Source organism: Nicotiana tomentosiformis, chromosome 5, assembly GCF_000390325.3.
Source record: "Nicotiana tomentosiformis chromosome 5, ASM39032v3, whole genome shotgun sequence".
NCBI classification, from domain to species: domain Eukaryota; kingdom Viridiplantae; phylum Streptophyta; class Magnoliopsida; order Solanales; family Solanaceae; genus Nicotiana; species Nicotiana tomentosiformis.
In genome coordinates, this window is record NC_090816.1 from 60,906,642 (window position 1) to 60,928,109 (window position 21,468).

The 21,468-nt window shown below is 37.4% G+C and overlaps 1 non-coding gene across 1 annotated transcript; it reads left to right on the forward strand.

Moving 5' to 3' along the window:
* Positions 1–1,050: 1,050 nt before the first annotated feature.
* On the forward strand, positions 1,051–1,157 carry LOC117275938 (small nucleolar RNA R71). The gene has a single exon (XR_004506164.1). It is a non-coding gene; the product is annotated as a small nucleolar RNA R71 (small nucleolar RNA).
* The last annotated feature ends 20,311 nt before the right edge of the window (positions 1,158–21,468 follow it).

Genomic DNA, 21,468 nt, shown 5'->3' on the forward strand with positions numbered 1-21,468 from the left:
TTGAGAGAGCACCTCTGTGAATGGAAAATTTACATTAACTTTTTCAGCATATCCAGAAATCTCTCAAATTGCTTGTCCAGCTTCTCGCTATAAAGCTTTTGGGGAAAAGGTAAAGCAGACATGTTCTTTCTCTCTTCAGATTCATCCCTTCTTGAACTCTCTTCCTTGTTCTTTTTCTCAGTTCCCTTCTTGCCTTTCTTCTTCTTATCAACTTCAATTTTCAGCTGCTTCCCACTTTCTTTTTCAGGTACCACCTCTTTTTGTATAGGGATGGGATCTTTCACTACTTGTCCACTTCTCAGAGTTACAGCATTTACCATCTTCTTGGGGTTTCTTTCAGTATCAATTGGCAAAGTACCTGGGATCCTTTCAGACAATATGGTGGCATTATTGTCTCACTTGTTTCTCCAAGTTTCACAACCATGTGACAAGTTCTTTGATAGCTGCACCATGAGCATCTAACCTCTCATCTGTATTGACAATAAAGGACTTCATCAGATCTTCTATCCCAGGCTGATTGGATTATTGAGGTTGAAACTGCTGCCTTTGCTGATTTTGGAAGCCTGGAACTCCTTGTCCCTGTAATCTGGAGTTGTTTTGTTGCCATGCATTTGCAGTACCCCAGGTGAACTCCATTAAAAACCGGGGTGCTTCTGACCCATTGCATCGAAGTTATAATTCCCCACAACATTTACTTCCTCAGTTGAGGCCTGACACTCATGAGTACGGTGTCCTCTTCCACATATATCATAAGCTGCGTTATTCTCACTTTGTATTGAAGCTAAGGTCAACTTCCTTATCTCTTTTGCCATGGCATCAAGATGTACCTGCACTGATGTGTTAGCATCAACCTGGTGAACACCATTCACCCGTCTTCTTTCAGCACTTTCAGAGGGCCACTGATTTGCATCTTCAGATAATTCATCGAGAATAGTGACTGTCTCCTCTGGTGTCTTTTTCATCAAAGGGCCTCCAGCTACATTAATCAATGTTCTATGTGAGGCAGGTGTCAAACCATCCCAAAAATCCCGGAGTTGCATCCAGAGTTCAATTCCGCTATGTTGACACTTTTGAACTAATTCCTTGAACCTCTCCCACGCTTCAAACACAGTTTCAGTCTCTTTCTGGCAGAATTTATGGATTTCTCTTCTAAACTTGCCCGTCTTAGCTGAGCAGAAATATTTATCAAGAAATTTTATGGTCATCTCCTCCCATGTTCTAATTGATCCCTGGGGCAAGCTTCTAAGCCACTGTTTTGCATCATCTTTGAGTGTGAAGGGGAATGCCCTTAAATATACTGCATCTTGTGACATACCATTGTATTGGAAGGTGTTCATAATCTACTCGAAGTCTATTAGATGTGTATTTGGATCTTTGTTTGGCTTCTCTCTAAAGACACAATAATTCTGAAGAGTTTGGAGCAACCCTTGCTTCAATTCGAAATTGTTCGCAGCCATTGGAGGTGGTCTAATACTTGATAATCCTTGGTTGTAGACCGGTCTAGTGTAATCACCAAGTAGTCTCCTAGCTTTGGGAGCTATGTTTCCTAACTGGTCTGCACCCACAGGTCAATTCTGAGCAATTCTCCGAGCCATCTTCCTCCGCATCTCGTGCAACTTTTTCTCATTGTTGGGTTGCCTCTCTTGCAACCAAATCAACATTATCATCATATCCACCCATAATATCTTTGGTTGAGGATTGCCCAACCTTCTCTTTATTCACGGGGAAATTTCTTTCCTTCCACAATTGTCGCAATTGTTTCTCGATTTCTGGTTTGTATGGTAGCACTTCCTTCCTAGAAGATCGAGTCATGCACCAACTTAACCTGCAGCCTGCGCACAGTCAAAGAACACTAAGCGTAAAAATGGAAAAATAAAATAAAAGAAAAATTCCTGAATTAGCACTACAAACTATTTCAAACACTATTGATTTTCAATCCCCGGCAACATCACCAAAATTTGACGAGCGCAAAATACATACTTAAATATGCTTGCTAGTCGAATATAGTATAATAAAATATCGTATCCATATGGATTGGAGTTAAACAGTATTTTCATAGTTTATATCTTGGTTGCTATCCAAGATGATCAACAATTGAGAATTATGTGATTAAAAACAAATATTAACTAAAAATCTAGAGCTAATTGACTATGACAATCGCAACAAAAGTAAGCAAGGAAGATATCAATGGGAGAAAATAGGGGTTGATTGGATATGTGCAAGATAATTGCCTGGGATTTAACTCTAGTTAATTCACTTCTAATGTTCAAGTGAGTCTCTCAAATTCATTCAATTATTAGTTCAAACGTTTAGTAGAATCTCCTTTCTCGATTAAGTTTCAACCTCACAATGTGAACCAATTTAAGCTCGGTAAAGATATGCAAGAGTTCGTAGTGGATTGATCTTTAGGAAAACCTCTCTCGATTATCCTCCTAACTAGGTCTAAATAATAATTCAATTAGCCTCTTTTTATTACTAAGAAGAATTAATGAATTGGACCAACAAGATAATGCAAAGATATCACAAGTATGCCTCTCTCGATTACATGAACATATGAATATAGATGAAACAATAAAAACACTCAAAATGATTCAATGCATAAAAACTAGAGTTAATATCCATAAATAAATATCAATACACCCAATCCATCAATCCCTAAAGAGAACTACTCCATAGATATGGAGTAATTCATCACAAATATGAAGAAAACATAAAACGATCCAAACTCTTGTCTTGAGTGAGGATTGAATGATGAATTCCTTGTGCTTTCTCTTCTCCACCTCCTTCTTCGCCTTCTTAGGTCTTAGATATGTCCAAAGTCCTAAAAATAATATTTTTACATGTATTTATACCAAGTAGGGTCGGCCCCAAATGAAACTACCTTTTCCTACGCGAATTAGGACAATTACTCTGTAAAGTTTGTACAGGCGCGCCGCATGGGGCGACGCCCCAGGCGGGCAGCAGTGGGAAACTTCAGAGAGAATTTGCACAGGTGCGGCTAGTGTATTTTTCTATGAGTCCGGCTTTTTTCTTTGATTTTGACATATAGACTTGGTCCTCGACTCCCGAACACCATCCCGGATTAATCCCTTGGGCTTTTACTCAGACTTCAAAGCTCTAAATCACTCAAATTAGCTTCATAATATCTACATCACTCGGAATCACTCTTACAAGGCATAAAACACACAATAAGTGCAAAACACTAGCTATTAAAGCTCAAACACAATTAAAGTGCGGTAAATTAGAGTGCAACAAGCGACTAAAATACGAGATTATAGCCCACCATCATGAATTTCTTTAATTTTCAAACCACTGACTTTGCATCAATGGATACAAGGTTTTATGGTTGCACCATTTAAATTGTCTCATCAATGTCATCATTTATAAAAATACTATCTTGACATCTATGTGATGTAGCTCAAGATGAAAATGTGCAAGTAGTGCTACTATAGTCCTGAAAGAGTCTTTTGATGTAACAGATGAGAAAGTTTCTTTATAATCTGTGCCTTCTTTCTCGGCGAAGTCTTTAGCAACAAGACATGCCTTATACCTCTCCATATTTCCCATCGAATCCCTTTTGGTTTATAATATTCATTGACAACCAATGGGCTTCACACCTTCAGGCAATTGGACAAGGTCCCATACGTCATTGTCTTTCATGGACTTCATCTCTTCATTCATAGAATCAATACACTTTTGAGAGCTAGAACTTTCCATGTCTTGACGGAAGTTGATTCGATTATATTCCATCATTCCAAGGTCAAGTTCATGTTCTTGGAGAAATACAATGCAATCATTCGAAATTGCATTTCTCTTCTCTCTAGTGGATCTTCTTAATGGCATTAGTTCTTGAGGTTGTAGAGTTTGTTCTTCTGGAACAACTTCTTGAACGGGAGGATGAATGACATTGTCTTGATACGAATTTTCTTCTTGAACAATATCATGTATAAGATGTTGTTCCCGAGCATTGTAAATAGCAATTAGAGGAATATCAACATGTTCCTCTTTAAAGAAAAATCCTTAACTCTTCTTCCCTTTTACAAACTCACATCCTTAAAGAACCTCATATTGTTCATCTAAAAAATAGCCTTAGTAGTGGGATCATAAAATTTGTAACCCCTAGACCTTTTTGAGTGTCCAATAAAATAGGAACATACAATCCTAGATTCCAGTTTCTTTTGATTTGGAATATAAGATCTTGCCTTAGCTGAACATCCCCATATGTGCATATACTTTAAACTAGACTTATTGCCTATCCAAAGTTCATAAGGGGACTTCATCGTCACTTTAGTCGGAACTCTGTTGAGTATAAATGCTGTGATTTTTAATGCTTCTCCCCAGAGTGATTCAGGCAAGGTTGAATGAATGATCATACTCCGCACCATATAATTAATCATTCTATTTTGTCTTTTAGCAAAACTATTGTTATGGGCAAACTCGCCATAGTGTACTCTGGGATGATACCTCATTCCTCTAGGAATTTCACAAACGGTCCTGGATGTTGTTCACCCGATCCATCATGTCTACCGTAGTATTCACTCCCACGGTCAGATCTAATGCCTTTAATCCTTTTGCCAAGTTGAATCTCAACTTATGTCTTATAATTATTAAACACATGTAGTGATTGAGATTTTTCATGAATAAGATAAAGATAGCCATATATTGAGAAGTCATCGATAAACGTTATAAAATATTATTGATCCTTCCAAGAAGTTGTATAGAATGGTCCACAAATATCAGTGTGCATTAGTTCTAAGATGTCTAATTTCTTGTTGGCTCAAAATACCCAACCGATCATTTTGAATTCTAGAATACCATTCTTCTATTTGATGATTCTCATATAGTGTTTTGATGTTTTATGACTTGTGGGGGTGGATGGTTTACTTTTCGAGGGGTTGGAGAGTGTTTTGAAACATTTAGTCCCTAACTTAAAGCTTGGAGTTGACCAGCATTTGACTTTTGGGTAACCGGACATTGAATAGGGTTTTGATAGTTTCAATAGTTTGTTGTGATTATTTTGGACTTATACGTATGTTCTGATTTAGTTTTGGGTATTCCTAGAATGTTTTTACCCTATTTGTCGAAAGTTGGCATTTGGAAGAACTTAAGAGTTCGTGAGTTTGACCAAGAGTGGCCTTTGATATGGACTCTGATTGACATTCTGAGTCCTTGGATGGGACCATATAGTTTAGTTGAACTTGTGCACCGAGTTTGGTTTTAATCCGAGGTGTTTAAGTATGATTCGGACGCTTGATCAGAAGTAGAAAGGCTCATGAACATGAGAGAGTTTCTATATGTGGTTTGGCCTTTGATTGTTAGATTTGATGATTCTATTCATGTTTTGAGCCTTTGGAGAAGTTTGAGGTTTAGCTCATTTTAACCATTTTTGAGTTTTGGAGATGGGAAAAAGGTAATTTTTGAGGTTTTGAACATTGATTTGGACTCAGTAATTGGACTCGTGGGATTATGGGTCAATATGATCTTCCTCTAGACTCGCATTTTAACCATGTGGGCCCGGATTAACCTTTTGTTAAATTTTAAGAATTTATTAAAGATTGAGGCCTTTTGATTTATGATTTATTGTTAAAGCATTATTAGACCTTATTGAGTATTATTTGGCTAGATTAGGAGCGTTTGGAGGTTCCATATATAGGAAAAATGATTGTGGATGTTTGAAGCGGTCACAGGAAGATGTAGGTCTCTTGGTGACCCTTGTTAAGTGGGATTTCACCTAAAAGGGACTTGATTGCTATGTGTACTTAAGTTGGGGGTAGTGTATATGCGAGGTGACGAGCATATATATACGAACCAGAGATTATACCATATTTGGGATAGTTTCAGGCTACTTTATGATTTGTTTGACTATGTTCTCTTCATGATTCATGCTTTACTCCATTGTATGACTACATATGGCTTCTTATTCATGCGAGAGATCATGTCTTTCCTTATTTGGACATGATAACTCATTCTTAATATTGTTGAGCTATCTGATTTAGCCGCAATTATACATTACTCTCATGAGTACATACATCTGCATATTATTTATTATATTCTTATTTACCATACATACATTATCTCATATGCATATGCATATTTGCATATCGATACAGTTATATGAGCTGAGTTATGATGCGATAGTATATTCTGTGCAGATTGATGTGATAATGGTACTGTGAGATATTTTTGCTCTTTGAAACATATGAGCAAATTAATGACTGATCTCTAAGACTTCGAGCTATATTATTGTTGACGCTTGGATATAGATTTGTCTCTCCGAAGTTAGGTGATCACCCATGTTACATTGGGCCCTATGAGTGCAGGCACATAGAATTATGCTTTGTGAGGGGAATTTATGCCAAGTACCCATACATTACTAAGAGTGTGTGTGATTGTGAAGGAAACATGTGCCAAGAACACGGGCTATGCTGACTATGCGTGGATTAGTACTGATTATGTGGAAAGGTTAAGTTTAGAGCATGCATATACATCGTGCATTCATGCATGAGCATTCCTTTAGCTGCTATTTCATGCATATCATTTATATTATGCGGACTTGGTGTAAAAATTTTGCTTTGGTCATTATATCTGGGAAGCATGCTTATTATCTTTTATGGCTTTGGTTCATATTACCAATATTTATTATTTCAGAGCTATTTCTTCTCTTTATTTACACTTATTGATGATTCTGATTATGGAAGTAAGTTTCATGTTGGCTGAAGTCTTGTCACTTCTTCTTAGAGGTTAAACTTGGTACTTACTAAGTATATTGGGTTGATTGTACACATACTATACTTATGCACTTCTTGTACAGATTCAGATATTGGGCGCGGCGAAGTTTAGGGAAGTGTTTAACTGTTGATTTTGGAGACTCGAGGTAGTATTGCATATCCATTTGTAGGACCTTGTAGTTGCCTTCCTCTCTTTGTTATTATTGCTGAGTTCATTTAGACAGTATTGTGTATTTATTGCAGACCTTTGTATCTTGGTACTCTTATAAGCTCATTTACTTAGTGACACTAGATCCAAGAATATTGTGTTATTTTGTACTTGGTTACTAAATTTAGCCTTTTATGATAATATATAATCTGTTTAGAGTAATTATATCTATGCTAATGGCTTAATTTAATGTTCGAGATTGTTGGTTCATCTAGCCAGCGTGTTAGTGCCATCACGACCATTGATGGGTTTTAGGTCATGATAACTTGCTATCAGAGCATAGGTTGCATAGGTCTTACGAGTCATGAGCATGTTTAGTAGAGTCTTGCAGATTGATATGGAGGCGTCTTTACTTATCTTCGAGGGGCCATGTGGCAATTAGAAAACTTCACTTTCTTTCTCTATCGTGCGACTTTGTTTCATCCTAAAGTTTGAATCTTTACTTTTCTATTCTCTCAAAGATGGTGAGAACATGTACGTCAACCACAACTAAGCAAGAGCCAGTACCCTAAGTCAGAGATAAGAGCAGCTAGGGTAGGGGTAGGGCTAAGGCCTAGACTAGGGCAGGTTTAACAACACCCAAAGGTGGAGCACCTACAACCACTCATGCTTGTACTAGAGAAGTCTATGAGGAGCCACCTGCAACTCCAAAGGTCGACCAGGTTCCAGATTATGTTGTTCCACTAGGACCGGCTTAGGTTCCCGAGGGTTTTATTGCTAATCCAGTTGCTTCAAGATGCTTTGCTTCGTTTAGTTGGCTTCTTTGAGAGCACGAATCATGCGGGTGTACTTCCTATGGGCACAAGCTAATTCTCAAGTTGGGGAAGAATCTCATACTCCAACCACCCACACTCTAGAGTAGTTGGTCCATGGATTTCCAATTCCAGTAGTTCTACAAGCTGGTGTAGCTTAGCCTATCATTGAAGCACAGGTTGAGTTCAAGCCTACTATGTCTGCTCAGGAGTAGAAGAGGATGGATAGGTTCCAATAGTTGCATCCCCTACACTTTGAGGGTTGTTCTTTAAAGGATGCCCAGGATTTTGTTAGATAGATGTCATTAGATATTACACAACTTGGGCTTGGTGGAGTCCAATGGAGGTGACTTTAATATCTTTCAATTAAGAGGACCAACCAAGAGGTGGTAACCAACTTATTATCAGGGTAGACCAGCAAGGTCACTTCTTCTCACATAGACTCAATTCTCACGTCTTTTCTTGGAGAAACACATTTCACTCACTATGAGGGATTAGTTGCATGGCCAGTTTGAGCAGCTACATCAGGATCACTTGTCAATCACAAAGTGTGAGCCGAGGTTTATTAAGCTATCATGTCATACAATATTTCTGATTCCTACCGAGGCTGAGAAGTTGAGGGGTTCATCAAGGGGATTAACTATGGTAATAAGATTTCATAGAGGGCGGTGCAGCAGGGTACTCAAACTATGATTCCCACACTAGTGGTTACACCGCTCGCTCACCCAGCTAGTGAGGAAGGTCATCCAGTTAGAGGTCGTCCTAGAGGAGGTGGATGCTAGGCTGAAGTTGTGATTGACACAAACCAATGGGTTCTAGGCTTGATGTTGTGCTTTTCCCGATAGACCTGAGGCGGTTGCCTCCAATGCATTCATCATAGGTATTGTTTTAGTCTGTCATAGAGATGCTTTATTATTGTTTGATCCGGGTTCTACTTATTCATATGCGTCATCTTACTTTGCATCATATTTGGTTATGACTTGTTATTATTTGTATATTCATGTTTATGTGTTCACACCTGTTAGAGATTCTATTGTGGGGGATCGTGTTTATCGATCTTGTGTGGTTACTCTCAATCGTACGATATATGGATGATCTCTCATTATTGGACATAGTTGATTTTGAGGTATTTTGGCATGGAATGGTTATATCCGTAACATACTATCTTAGAATTCCATGTGAAGACTGTGACTTTAGCTATGGCAGGGTTTCCTAAATTAGAATGGAGGCGGCCACTTATTTATGCTTCATGTAGAGTGATTTCATTTTTGAACGCTCAACGTATGGTTGAGTAAGGATGCTTAGCATATTTGGCTTTTATTTGGGATGCTAGTGCGGAGGTTCCTTCCATGGATTTGGTACCGGTTGTGAGAGATCTCCCAGAGATGTTTTCTATAGATTTTCCGTGTATGCCATCGCATAGGGATATTGATTTTAGTATTGACTTGGTGTTGGGTAGATTTTAGTATTGACTTGGTGTTGGGTACTCTGACTATATCTATTCCACCAAATTGCATGACTCCAGCTGAGTTGAAAGAGTTGAAGGAGCAGTTGCAAGATCTGCATGATAAGGGATTCATTAGATTGGGTGTTTGTCCTTGGGGTGTGCCAACATTGTTTGTGAAGAATAAAGAAGGTACTATGATAGTGTGCATTAATTATAGGCAGTTGAACAAGGTTACTATCAAGAAAAAGTATCGATTGCCTCGTATTGATGATTTGTTTGACCAACTTCAGAGTGTTAGGTTGTTCTCTACGATTGGTTTAAGATTGATTTATCATTAGTTGAAGATTAGAGCTTCGAATATCCATAAGACAACTTTTAGGACTCGTTATTGTCATTATGAGTTCTTGGTGATGTCATTGGTTTGACTAATGCTTCGTCGACATTCATGGATTTGATGAATCGAGTGTTCAAGCCTTATTTGTATTCCTTTGTGATTTTGTTTAGTAATGATATTTTGGCTCACTCTCGTAGTAGAGAGGAGCACAAATAGTATTTGAGGATTGTGCTTTAGACTTTGAAGGAGAAGAAGGTTTATGCTATGTTTTCTAAGTTTGAGTTTTCATTGGACTCAATTGCATTCTTGGATCACATAGTGTTTGGTGATGGTTTGAGTTTGATTCCAAGAAGATTGAAGTAGTTCAAAATTTTCCTAGACCTACTAGAGCTACAAAGATTAGGAGTTTCTTGGGTTTGGCAGGCTACTATCATCGTTTTGTAGAGGGGTTTTCATTTATTATAGCTCCATTAACCAAGTTAACTCAGAAGGGTGTTCTATTTAGACAGTCTGCTGAGTGTGAGGAGAGCTATCAGAAGCTCAAGGTTGCTTTTACTACAACCCTAGTGTTAGTGTTGCCCATAGGTTCAGGGCCATATACAATGTTTTATGATCCTTCATAGGTTGGTCTTGGTACGACATTGATGCATGAGGGTAGAGTGATTGCTTATACATCACGATTGAAGCCTCATGAAAGGAATTAACCAGTTCATGATTTGGATTTGACAGCTATTATGCATGCACTCAAGATTTGGAGGCATATGGTTTTCTTGTTAGGTTTATAGTAATCATCGGAGACTTCAACACTTGTTGAAGCAAATGGATTTGAAGTTGAGGCAGCGGAGGCGGCTTGAGTTGCTTATAGATTATGATATCACTATCTTATATCATCTGGGTAAGGCAAATGTAGTGGAAGATGCATTGAGTAGGAATGTGGAGAGTATGGGTAGTTTGTTATTTATTCTAGCTAGGGAGAGTCCTTTGTCTACGAATGTTCAGGATTTGGGCAATAGGTTTGTGAGATTGGTTATTTCTGAGCCTAGTCGAGTTCTTGCTTGTGTTGTTGCACAATCATCCTTGTTTGAGCGCATTAAGGCTTGCAAGTATGATGATCCCCATTTGTTGGTGGTTAAGGACATGGTACAGTGAGGTGGTACTAAGAAGGTAGCTTTTGGAGATGATGGTGTTATGTAACTTCAGGGTTGGCTTTGCATTCCTAATGTTGATGGCTTGAGGGACTTGATACTTTAGGAGGCTCACAATTCACGATATTCATTATATCGAGGTGCGAAAAAGATGTATCATGACTTGAAGCAGCATTATTGGTGGCAAAGGATGAAGAAGGACATTGTTAGGCATGCTTCACGGTGTTTGAATTGCCAGCAAGTTATGTATGAGCATCAGAAACCAGGCTGTTTGATTCAGAAGATGATTATACCGGAATGGAAGTGGGAGCACAACACTATGGACTTTTTGGTAGGTTTACCACGTACCTTAAGGAAGTTTGATGCTAATGTTTTATCCTATTTATGTGGTGCCTAATTTTTGGGTGCACTTGATTATGGAAGGACTTGGTTCTTCTATGCGTTCCTTAAACTACATTTGCAGAATAAGTAATGCAGAAAGTAAAGAAAATAAGTATTTTTACGTGGAGAATACCCATTTTGAAAGGTGAAAAAATCACGACCTACTTCTTAGTAGGATTTTACCAACACTTCACCTACAACTTTGAGCCAAAAACAAAGTTTACAAACTCTTCCAAACCTAAGGATTAACTCTAACTCTTGTAGCAACACGCCACAGGCTATTGCAACTACTTCAAGTTAACTTCATCTTGAATGATACAACTCAAGTACCTAGTACAAATGCTTCTAAGGAAAGCTGAAAGGTACAACTCAAAATCTCCTACTATAATTGAACTAGAATTAAAGACAGACACATGGAACCAGTTCTTCAATCTTGTTCATGTAGCTTCAGGTTCGCACTGTTGAATCTCACACAAGTTTCTCACAAAATGCCCTGCCATTTGCTCTCAATTATGCTTGGATAGATTATATGTGTGTCATCTATAAAAGAGAACAAACATATATATATATATATATATATATATATATATATATATATATATATAGAGAGAGAGAGAGAGAGAGAGAGAGAGAGAGAGAGAGAGAGTTAGTAGAATAAGGATTAACTAGAGGTTTAATGCTTTACTCTTCCTTGGTGGAAGAGTTCTAGTTAACTTCAACTTCTAACTCTTTCCTTATCTTGGATAAAGTTCTCTTCAAGTAAGGAGTCCTACTCCTTATCAAATATGCAATTTTTTTGTTCAGGGATTATAAACAATAACCACTTATACTTAATCCTTGCACATGCATGTCTTTTGCTTGATTCTGACCGTAACCTATGTACAGTGTCCATGGACCTGGTTCATGCATGTGTTCCTTAGTCAATCATCAAAACCTAACTGCTCAGGTCAATAATTTTCCCTTTTTAATGATGACAAACTCTATGTTGTCCTGAAGCATGTAACCTGTTTCAACTCAGCTCAACATCAAATTTTAGAACACTTTCCATTTTAAAATCACAAATCATCGAGGACCAAGTTCATTAGGTTATAAACATCACAGTCCAAAGCAAAAGCACACCTTATCTTCCCCCTTTTGGCATCATCGAAAAGTTGCATAATTAAGTTAAATAACAAATTGTACCAAATATTACTCATGGCCACTGGTGCTACTTCAAATGCAATAATGGATTCAATTTCTCTTTTTCAATCTAAGGATACTAGCCATCTAAGACCAGGTCAGTTAATCTGCTTCCCACTATCCAGGCATTCCATAAGGACCAGGTTCATGAAGGTAGCCACATGCCTTATTTCTTGCTTGGGCAGAACCACCTTGTTCACAAACTCAAAAGCACCTTGTGAGAGGGCTACATCTCACTTTTGTATACATATCTGGGTTCTTGCTCCATGTCATCATCATCAAATTTCTTTGTGATAACCAGTGAGGTGGGAAGATCATCTAGAGTATGCCATTTTAACTTTGTATAATCATTATACCCCTCAACTGGTATACTTAGAATCTCTCCAAGATTTTTGTTATCAAAGCTTATTTTCCTTCCTTTCACCTCACTAGTGACCCTTCCATTCTCCACCTCACAGTTTGCAATAAAATTCCACAATTTCAGACCTGGCCAACCTTCCTTCCAACTGAAGGACCATTTCCTTCCATCCTTGTAACTCCGATTTTTCCAGCAGCAGAATCATTCCTTCTTCCTCCACACCACGAAGAAGTCTTCCCTTCAAAATAGTTCTTTTCTAGAACTTCACTAACTTATCTTTCTCCTCTCTTGTCTCTTCTTCACTTTCTTTCCCCGCTACTTGAACTTTCTTGGCTTTTCTAGTAGGCCTGATTCTCTTGGACAAGATAGAGTCTTCCGCTTCATCAGCCTTTTCTCGAGACTTCTTCTGAGAAGTCTTTCTTTTCTTTGCACTGGGAGTGGGTACTTCCATATCCTCTGTCTCATCCTCATCCTAAAGGACCAGGTCCGTCTCATCTATCTGAACTGCTTCACTTGTTTCCCTAATTTTCTTCTTTCTCTTGGCAGAACCTTTTTGGAACTCTCAGCTAAGGCCTTTTTCAAGTTGGCCTCACTCTGCTTCTTCTGGCTCCTTGTAGTTCTTCCTCATGTAAGAGGAGTCTCTACAGGGATAGAAGATGTAACATTTTTCTTGTTGCCACCCATACCCTTTGCAGGGGTTTTTACATCATTACTCTTCTTCTTTTTGGGGTTGTAGCTGTCAGACACATCCTACAGTAAATCATGAATGGGTTGTTTTCTATAATGTACAGGTTCTTGGAACCGTTTCCTCAACTAACCAACCCTTCAGCTGCAGTAGTGTCACTAGATCCACTACTTCTTTCCTGAGTCTCCATTTCAAGATTTCCTTTCTCATCAACACTCTCCTTACTCAACACAACCATTGCCCCTATTTTTTCATCCAATACAATACGAGTGGGTGAAGTAGATCCAGCCACACGTTCTTCTTCCCTTCCCCTCACATCTGCCTCAACACTCTCACTCTCTTTTTCTTTTTCTTTTTCATTTTTACCACCATTATTTTTTGTACCAACATCTCTATTTTCTACATCAGTAATAGAACCAACCAACATAAACTGATTCACATGATTTTTTGCAATATTTTAACTAACAGTAGAAGATTTGGACCTAGAAATTACCTGTTTAGTTTTAGAGGTAACTGGTTCTTCCCCCTCAGTCGCAGACTGTAAAGAATCATCGGAATTTTGTGGTTCTTTTGCTTGACTACCTTTCAATTTTTCATTCAACTTCTTGGCCAGTTCTATGTTTTCTACTGTTTTGCGTTCAATCAATTTCACAGGCTTTGTTTGGGTGTTTGGGTGCTTGATGGTGTGGGTAAAAGTTCTTTAGGTGGTGAAGAATGATTTTCAGAGTTCTTGGGGTTCTCAGGTGTGTTTTCTATCTGATTAGTTTAGAGACTTGAGAGTATTTGAGAGAGACTTAGGGTTTTGAATATTTTGATCTTTAGAAAATTTGAGATAAACGAAAGGGGTAAGGTCAGATCAATGTAAAAAGGGAAATGTTGAGTGTCTAATGACAACTTTTTAGAGTTTAGAAGTCTTTACTCATTAGGAGTTTCAGTGTTAAAAGACGTTGGATTCTTCCCAAAAATCTCGGCAATTATGGCGCGCAGGTTCTTGTGGTGAAACTGATTCATTTGTAATTGATCAGTTTAAAAAAAGTTTTGGATAAAGTGGGACTCCTTTTTTCAGATCATGATTCATATGCAATGATTTCAACTTATGCGGAAGGTAGAGTACATACCTTATAAGCTTGATGAACCAAGTTCTTCATTGAAAGTTCTCTTATATAAGACTGAATATTTCAAGAAAGTAAGGGTAATATCATTAGACATCAGTGAGATATTTTAGTATATGGTACAAGAGTATACTAATAAAAGTATGATACTGTGCAATATCTAATCTAACTATGTACAAAATTCATAAATTATCTAACCAATCATTGAGTTAGAACCGGTTTCTTTTAGGTGATCTTAATCATCCGTAATTCTAACATGTTCCTTCCAAAGTGATCCCTACTCAAAGCTTTTGTGAAGATGTCAACCATTTGCTTATTAGTAGCACATAATTCCACAATGATCAAACCCTTCTCAAAATTATATCTTAGAAAATGATGCCTGACATCTATGTGCTTAGTTCTTGGTCATACTGATTGCACTTGTATTGTCATAAAATATAGGGATACAGCCTACATTAATTCCAAAGTCCATTAATTGCTATTTAATCTATGACAATTGAGCACAACATGAGGCATTAATCACATACTTAGTTTCAGCAGTAGATAAGGCCATATAATGTTTCTTTTTCGTGGCTCAAGATACAAGACATGAGCCAAGAAAATGTGCCAGATCAGTTGTGCCTTTTAAGTATCTCAAGATCCTCTTGACTGCCTTCAAGTAAGATAATTTGGATTTGTTTGAAACCTAGCACAAGGGCGTACACTAAAAACAATGTCAGGTCTACTAGCACTGAGAAACAACAAAGAGCTAATCATCCCCTATACATTTTCCGATCAACAGATGAACCAGGTTCATCCAAATCCAATTTTGTGGTTGTTGCTATAGGAGTGTCAATTTCTTTGGAATCTTCCATCTTAAACCTTTTTAGCAACTCTTTGACATACTTTTGCTGATGGATCACTGTTCCATTTGAAGTTTGTTTAATTTTTAAGCCTTAAAAGAAATTAAGCTCACCTATCATACTAATTTTGAATTCATTCCCCATTAGCTTAGTAAATTCTTTACATAGCCTATTGGTTGTTACTCCAAAGATTATATAATCAACATATATATAAACAACCACGAGATCTTTACCTTTTTCTTTCAAAAATAAAGTATTATCAATTTTACCTCTCTTGTAGCCATGCTCAAGTAGGAATTTGGACAATCTTTCATACCATGATCTTGGGGCCTGCTTAAGCCCATAAAGTGCCTTGTCAAGCTTGTACACATGCTTAGGACATTCCTTGATTTCAAAGGCAAGGGGTTTCTTGACAAACACTTCTTCCTTTAGATAGACATTGAGTAAGGCACTCTTGACATCCATATGATGGAGAGTGAATTCCATGTAAACAACAACGACTATAAGGGGTATAATTGCTTTCAATCTTACAACAAGAGCAAAAGTATTATCATAGTCTATTCCCTCCTCTTGACTATATTCTTGAACCACCAATATTGCCCTGTTCCTTGTAACTGTTCCTTCTTTATCAAGTTTGTTTCTGAAGACCCATTTAGTGCTAATCAGTGTTCTCTCCTTTGGTCTTGGTACCAGATGCCAAACTTGACTTCTCTCAAATTGGTTAAGTTCATCTTGTATTGCATTCACCCAATCTGTATCCTGCAAAGCCTTAGAAATATTTTTAGGCTCAATAAGAGACAAGAAAACATCAAAAGCATAGAGATTCTTTAAATAAGATATGGTTTTGATTTCAGTGGTTGGATCAGTGATTATATTATCAATGGGATAAGAACTTTGATACTTGTATGGTTTCACAAATAACTGGTTTTCTCTGGATGTCCCTTCATTGTTTTGTTTCCAAGGAACAGGTTCATGGATAGGTTCCCTTGAGGTTTGAGGATCAGTTCCTCTCTGGTCAGTTCCCCCTGTTAGGTTGCCCTGGGTGGAAGGACCTAGTCCATCACATGTTCTTTCCTCTGATGCAACTTCAGGCTGGACTGTGGTTTCACCATTTGAATTTCTTATCTACCCAATCTCTTCATCATCTTATTCCTGCCTCTAAGAAAGAATGTTAGTTTCATATAAAAAACATGCACACTTTCTTCCACACACATAGTTATTTTATTGTATATCTTATATGCTTTACTATGTGAAGAATATCCCAAGAATACTACCTCATCACTTCTGGGATCAAACTTTCCTAGGGAGTCTTTTCCACTATTGTGAACAAAGCACTTGCATCCAAATGTCCTAAGATGGGATATATTTGGCTTTCTCCCTTTAAGTAACTAATAGGGAGTTTTCTCAACAAGAGGGCTAGTCATACACCTATTTATGATGTAGCATGTAGTGTTCACATCTTCTGCCCAAAAGCTATGAGGCAACTTACTAGCAAGTAACATTATCCTAGCCATTTCCTCCAAAGTCTTATTCTTTCTTTCAACTACTCCATGTTGTTGTGGAGTTCTAGGAGTAGAAAAATTATGATCTATGCCATGCTTATCACAAAATTCAGAAAATGTAGCATTCTCAAACTCAGTACGATGGTCAGATCTAATTGATACAAGTTGATTACCTAGTTATTTTTTGGGTTTTTCCAACAAATGAAGTGGAGCCTTGGCGTAACTAGTAAAGTTATTGTCAAGTGACTAGGAGATCACAGGTTCGAGCCGTGGAAATAGCCTCTTGCAAAAATACAAGGTAAGGCTGTGTACGATAGACCCTTGTGGTCCAGCCCTTCCCCAGACCCCGTTCATAGCAGGAGCTTAGTGCACTAGGCTGCCCTGCCAAAATATAAAGTGAACATGTCAAATTCTTCATCTTTAGATGTTAAAAATAGTGTCCAAGAAAATCTAGAGTAATCAGCAACAAGCACCATAACATATCTCTTACCACGTCTGCACATTGTCCTTATTGGTCCACACTAATCCATATGGACCAGTTCCATCGACTTGGTAGTACTCACCACTTTCTTACTTTTGAAAGAAGATCTTGCCTGCTCCCTCCCCCCTTGCACAAGTCTCACAAACTTTATCTTCCTTGAACTTAATGTTAGGCAACCCTATCACCAAGTCCTTGGAGACTAGTTTGTTGAGTTGACTTAGACTAGCATGTCCAAGTCTCTTATTCCAAAAGAGGGGATCACTATCCATGACACTCAATTAAGTGATTTCATTATCTGAAAGTGTGGACAGATCCACCATATATATATATTCTTCACTCTTCTTCCCTGCAAAACTATTTTGTCAGTGGTAAGATTAATTACAGAATATTTTGCAGAGGTGAAAGCTACCATGTTTCCTCCATCACACTAATGTGAGATACTTATTAGGCTGTATTTTAGTCCATCTATCTGGTAGACATTTTCAATTGAGTGAGAATTAGATTTTCCTACCTTCCCAACTCCAGCGATCTTACCTTTCTTTCCATTTCCAAAGGAGACATTACCTCATTTAAAGGCTGCAAGTGAAAGGAACTTATTCTTGTTCCCTGTCATGTGCTTTGAGAAACCACTATCCATGTATCATATTTGGCTACTCTCCTTTACTTGGACCAGAAAAAGAAAATCAGTGGTTAGTCATAGGAACCCAAACAAGTTTAGGCCTCTTTCTATAGGAAAAAAGGATAAATCGGATTCTTCTTTGCCCAACTTGGCAGCCTATTATTTCCTAGAATTATTTTTTGGTTCCTTAAACTTGCTTTTTCTTTTTCTACATATTCACTCTTATAGTGTCTAGTGTTACCACAATGAGTGCAAATCATATTTTTAGGAAGTGTTAGGTACTTGCTTTTAGGATCCCATTTAGGTAGAGAGTTCCCAAAGCCAAGTCCCTTTATGTTGCTACTATGGTGTTCTTGTAGCTATGAAAGTGCATCAGAGGACCTGTTCCATTTACTTGTTCTATCAAGCTCATGTTTAACCTTTGTCAAGTCCTCTTTCAAAACTATTACCTGTTCACCCCTTTTGTACAACTCATCTTTTACATTTCTTAAATCTTTTTCTATTGTGAGTTGTGTGTCGCTAGCTATTTCTTTACCTGTCCCTGACTTCAAATTTTGGTTTTTTAGATCTAAGTTCTAAGACAGTTGTATCAAGTGCATGAACCTGGTTATTCAAGACAATATTTTCTTTTTCAGTTTCACAAGCCCCAATTTCAAGATTTTTGAACTCTGCTTTCAACATAACACACTCCTTTGATAGCTGTTCCTTTTCAGAACTTACATCCTCAGACTCATAAATTAAAGCTAGCAGTAGTTCAGATAATCTCTCTTTTGAAAGGAATTTGATTTCATCTTTTAATTCAAGGAAATTTACCTCAGGTTCTTCATCAAGTTCTACTTTAGGTTCTCCAATATCTATAAGAGCTCGTTCATCAATATCATCATCCTCATCAGAACCCTCATATGAGCTATCTTTCCAAGCAACGACCATTTCATTGGTTGATCCTTTGTTGTAGTTCTTCTTGGGATGAACATGTTCCTTCATTCAGCTCTCTCCTTTTTCCATTCAATCTTCCACATTGGACAGTTCTTGATTATGTGATAAATTTTTCCATATTTGTAGCATTCATTAGTCACCGGCTTTTCAACTGCTATGGCTTTGTTGTAGCTTCCACTTATTGAAATATGCTTTCCTCTCCTTAGGTACTTCTTAAAGTCTTTGGTGATCATTCCCATTTTATCATCTTCAAAAGCAGAACCCTCAGTGATTCTGAGTGCTAGACTCCTTTCCTTCTTAGGTACATCCATCTTTATGGTTTGTCTTCTAAGCTTATAGGTTTTTAGAATTCCAATCAACTCATCCAAGGGAAGTGCAACAATGTTCTTTGATTCCTGAATAGCAGTGATCTTGCTTTCACATGTGACTGGTAATGTTATATGCCACATTTCCATATGTCAAGTATGTCGTAAGTCAATTGATGTAAGCCCGAAAATGAGATCATCTTTCATAGTATATAAAGTAAGTTAATAATATTACCTTAGAGGTTACAAATATTTAAGATCATGAACAGAAAGTACCATGAGGGTTGGAAGGTTTAGAAAATAAACAAGTCGAAGAAAATAAGTTTCGTCGAAAGTCGGCAAGTTGGGAATATTATAACCCGTACTTTTGGAGTGAGACTTGGGTGATTAACATGATAAGAAGGTAATATTATGGGGTACTTGAGTCATATTATAGTCATATGTTAAGTTTTAAAGTCAAGCGAATTGTGAAATAAAAGTCAATGAAAGTCGGCACAAGTTACGATCATAAATTATACTGAAATTTGGGTCTAACGTCACTTAGCTTTTATCTCAATGTACTTATAGTTATAGGGTGATCCACCCACCAATTTGAATATCTATGAGTCTGAAGCATTAAACAATTCATCGAAAATGTCGAAGTAGAAAGATATTCGTATTTTCACGAGACTGTGCAAGCATCTCCCTTTGGGACCCATAAAGTCAGTGGAGGCCTATCTTGTTATATAAAGTGGTGGCCTTCATCTCTAAGTCTCAATTTCTAACAAAGTAGACCACCAAGCACCTCTAAATTTTGTCTAAGCATATCCTAAAGGTTCATACACAAATCTAAGGCCAAACCACCCATGTTCTTCATAAAACATGTGTTAGAAGTGGTAGAGGTCACTTATATGATGATGTTTATGAGTTGTGAATTTTTTTAAGTTGAAGGAGAGTTGTTATTGGAGTTTTTCTTGATGTTCAAAGGTAATCTATTCATATACTACATGAGTTTGATCATATCTAAGCCCTAACTAATATTTTTGAAGCTAGAAGTTATGAATCGACGGTCAAAAGACATATAGAAGTTGTGATACCATCTTGGACTATTTTGAGGTGTTTTTATGATGTTGCGGCTGGAGTTTTTGAGTGTGTGTGTGTGTGTGTATATATATATATATATATATATATATATATATATATATATATATATATATATATATATATATATATATATATATATATATATATATCTGTGTGTGTGTAACTTGAAGAGAAGAAGAAGCATAGAAGAGTGTTGTGTTTCTAATTAAGGACTGTGCTTGTTGCTCGATGTATTGTAAGCTATTCCTTAGCTTAAAGTTGGCCCTATTGTTGTTGTTATATTATATTGTTGGTTTGCGTGTTGTTGAGGTTCTGGATATATGGATTAATGGTGGTATGTTATTGTTGATGTTGTTCTTGTTGTTTTTGATGTTCGTTTGAATTGGAAGGAAGTGAAAGATATATGTGCTATGCAATTTTTTGAAAATCGTAGGTATGTTGTTGTTGATTGTTGGACTATTTGGGAGGTGTTCTTGTAGGGTTTTCTGCTGGAAAATTGATAGAATAACCTGAGTATATTGTGTTGTTATTATCAAAATTTTCCTGAAAAAAAAAGGGGAAAAGTGTTTAAAGCTATAGTTTCGTTAATTGTAAACCGAGCTTGTCACTCGTTGTGTTGTTGCTTGAATTGGGAGTTTCTTCAAGGTGAATAAAGCCCAATATAGGGGCAGTTCGTGTGATTTATGGTAATATTCTTTCCCTCTCTCGTGTATAAGAGTTAGTAAGTATACGGAAGGTTAGATGGATGAAGAACATGTTAAATATCAACCAGAACTCAAAAACAGAATATAAAGAGCTAAGCTACAATTTTGTTGATTGTTTGAGCTTGGTATTGTAACACCCCTGAAAATTTCGAAGTATTTAAGTGTACAACCCCGTAAAACTTTGCAAATGAATTTAAGGTTTCGTGGTGCTGGAGTAGGTATACGTGCTTAAGGATTTTATAAATTCTTCGCGGCTCGCAAGCTCAACGCGGCTCAGACTTTTTGGGTTGAACAATGCACTGGAAAGTAAAGGAAAACTTTTGGCGGAAAAGAGCATTTATGCAGTCCATTACGCGATCGCATAATCACTCTGGGAAAACAAAAGTGAGGCAAGAGAGGGTTAATCTGGGAGCAATTATGCGGTCGACTATGCGACCGCATAACTATTCCGCGGTGCATTATGCGACTGCATAATAGTTATACGGACCGCATAGTGATCGCAGACTCAAACAGATGTTTTGGTCATTTTGGACACCAATTATGCGACCGATATGTGGTCCGCCTATTCCGGAGCTCCATTTTTGGGTTTTTAAAACCCGACTCAACTTCGTTAAATACACGCTTTGGGCTATTTTTGAGCAAAAATCTAATATTTTAGAGAGAAGGG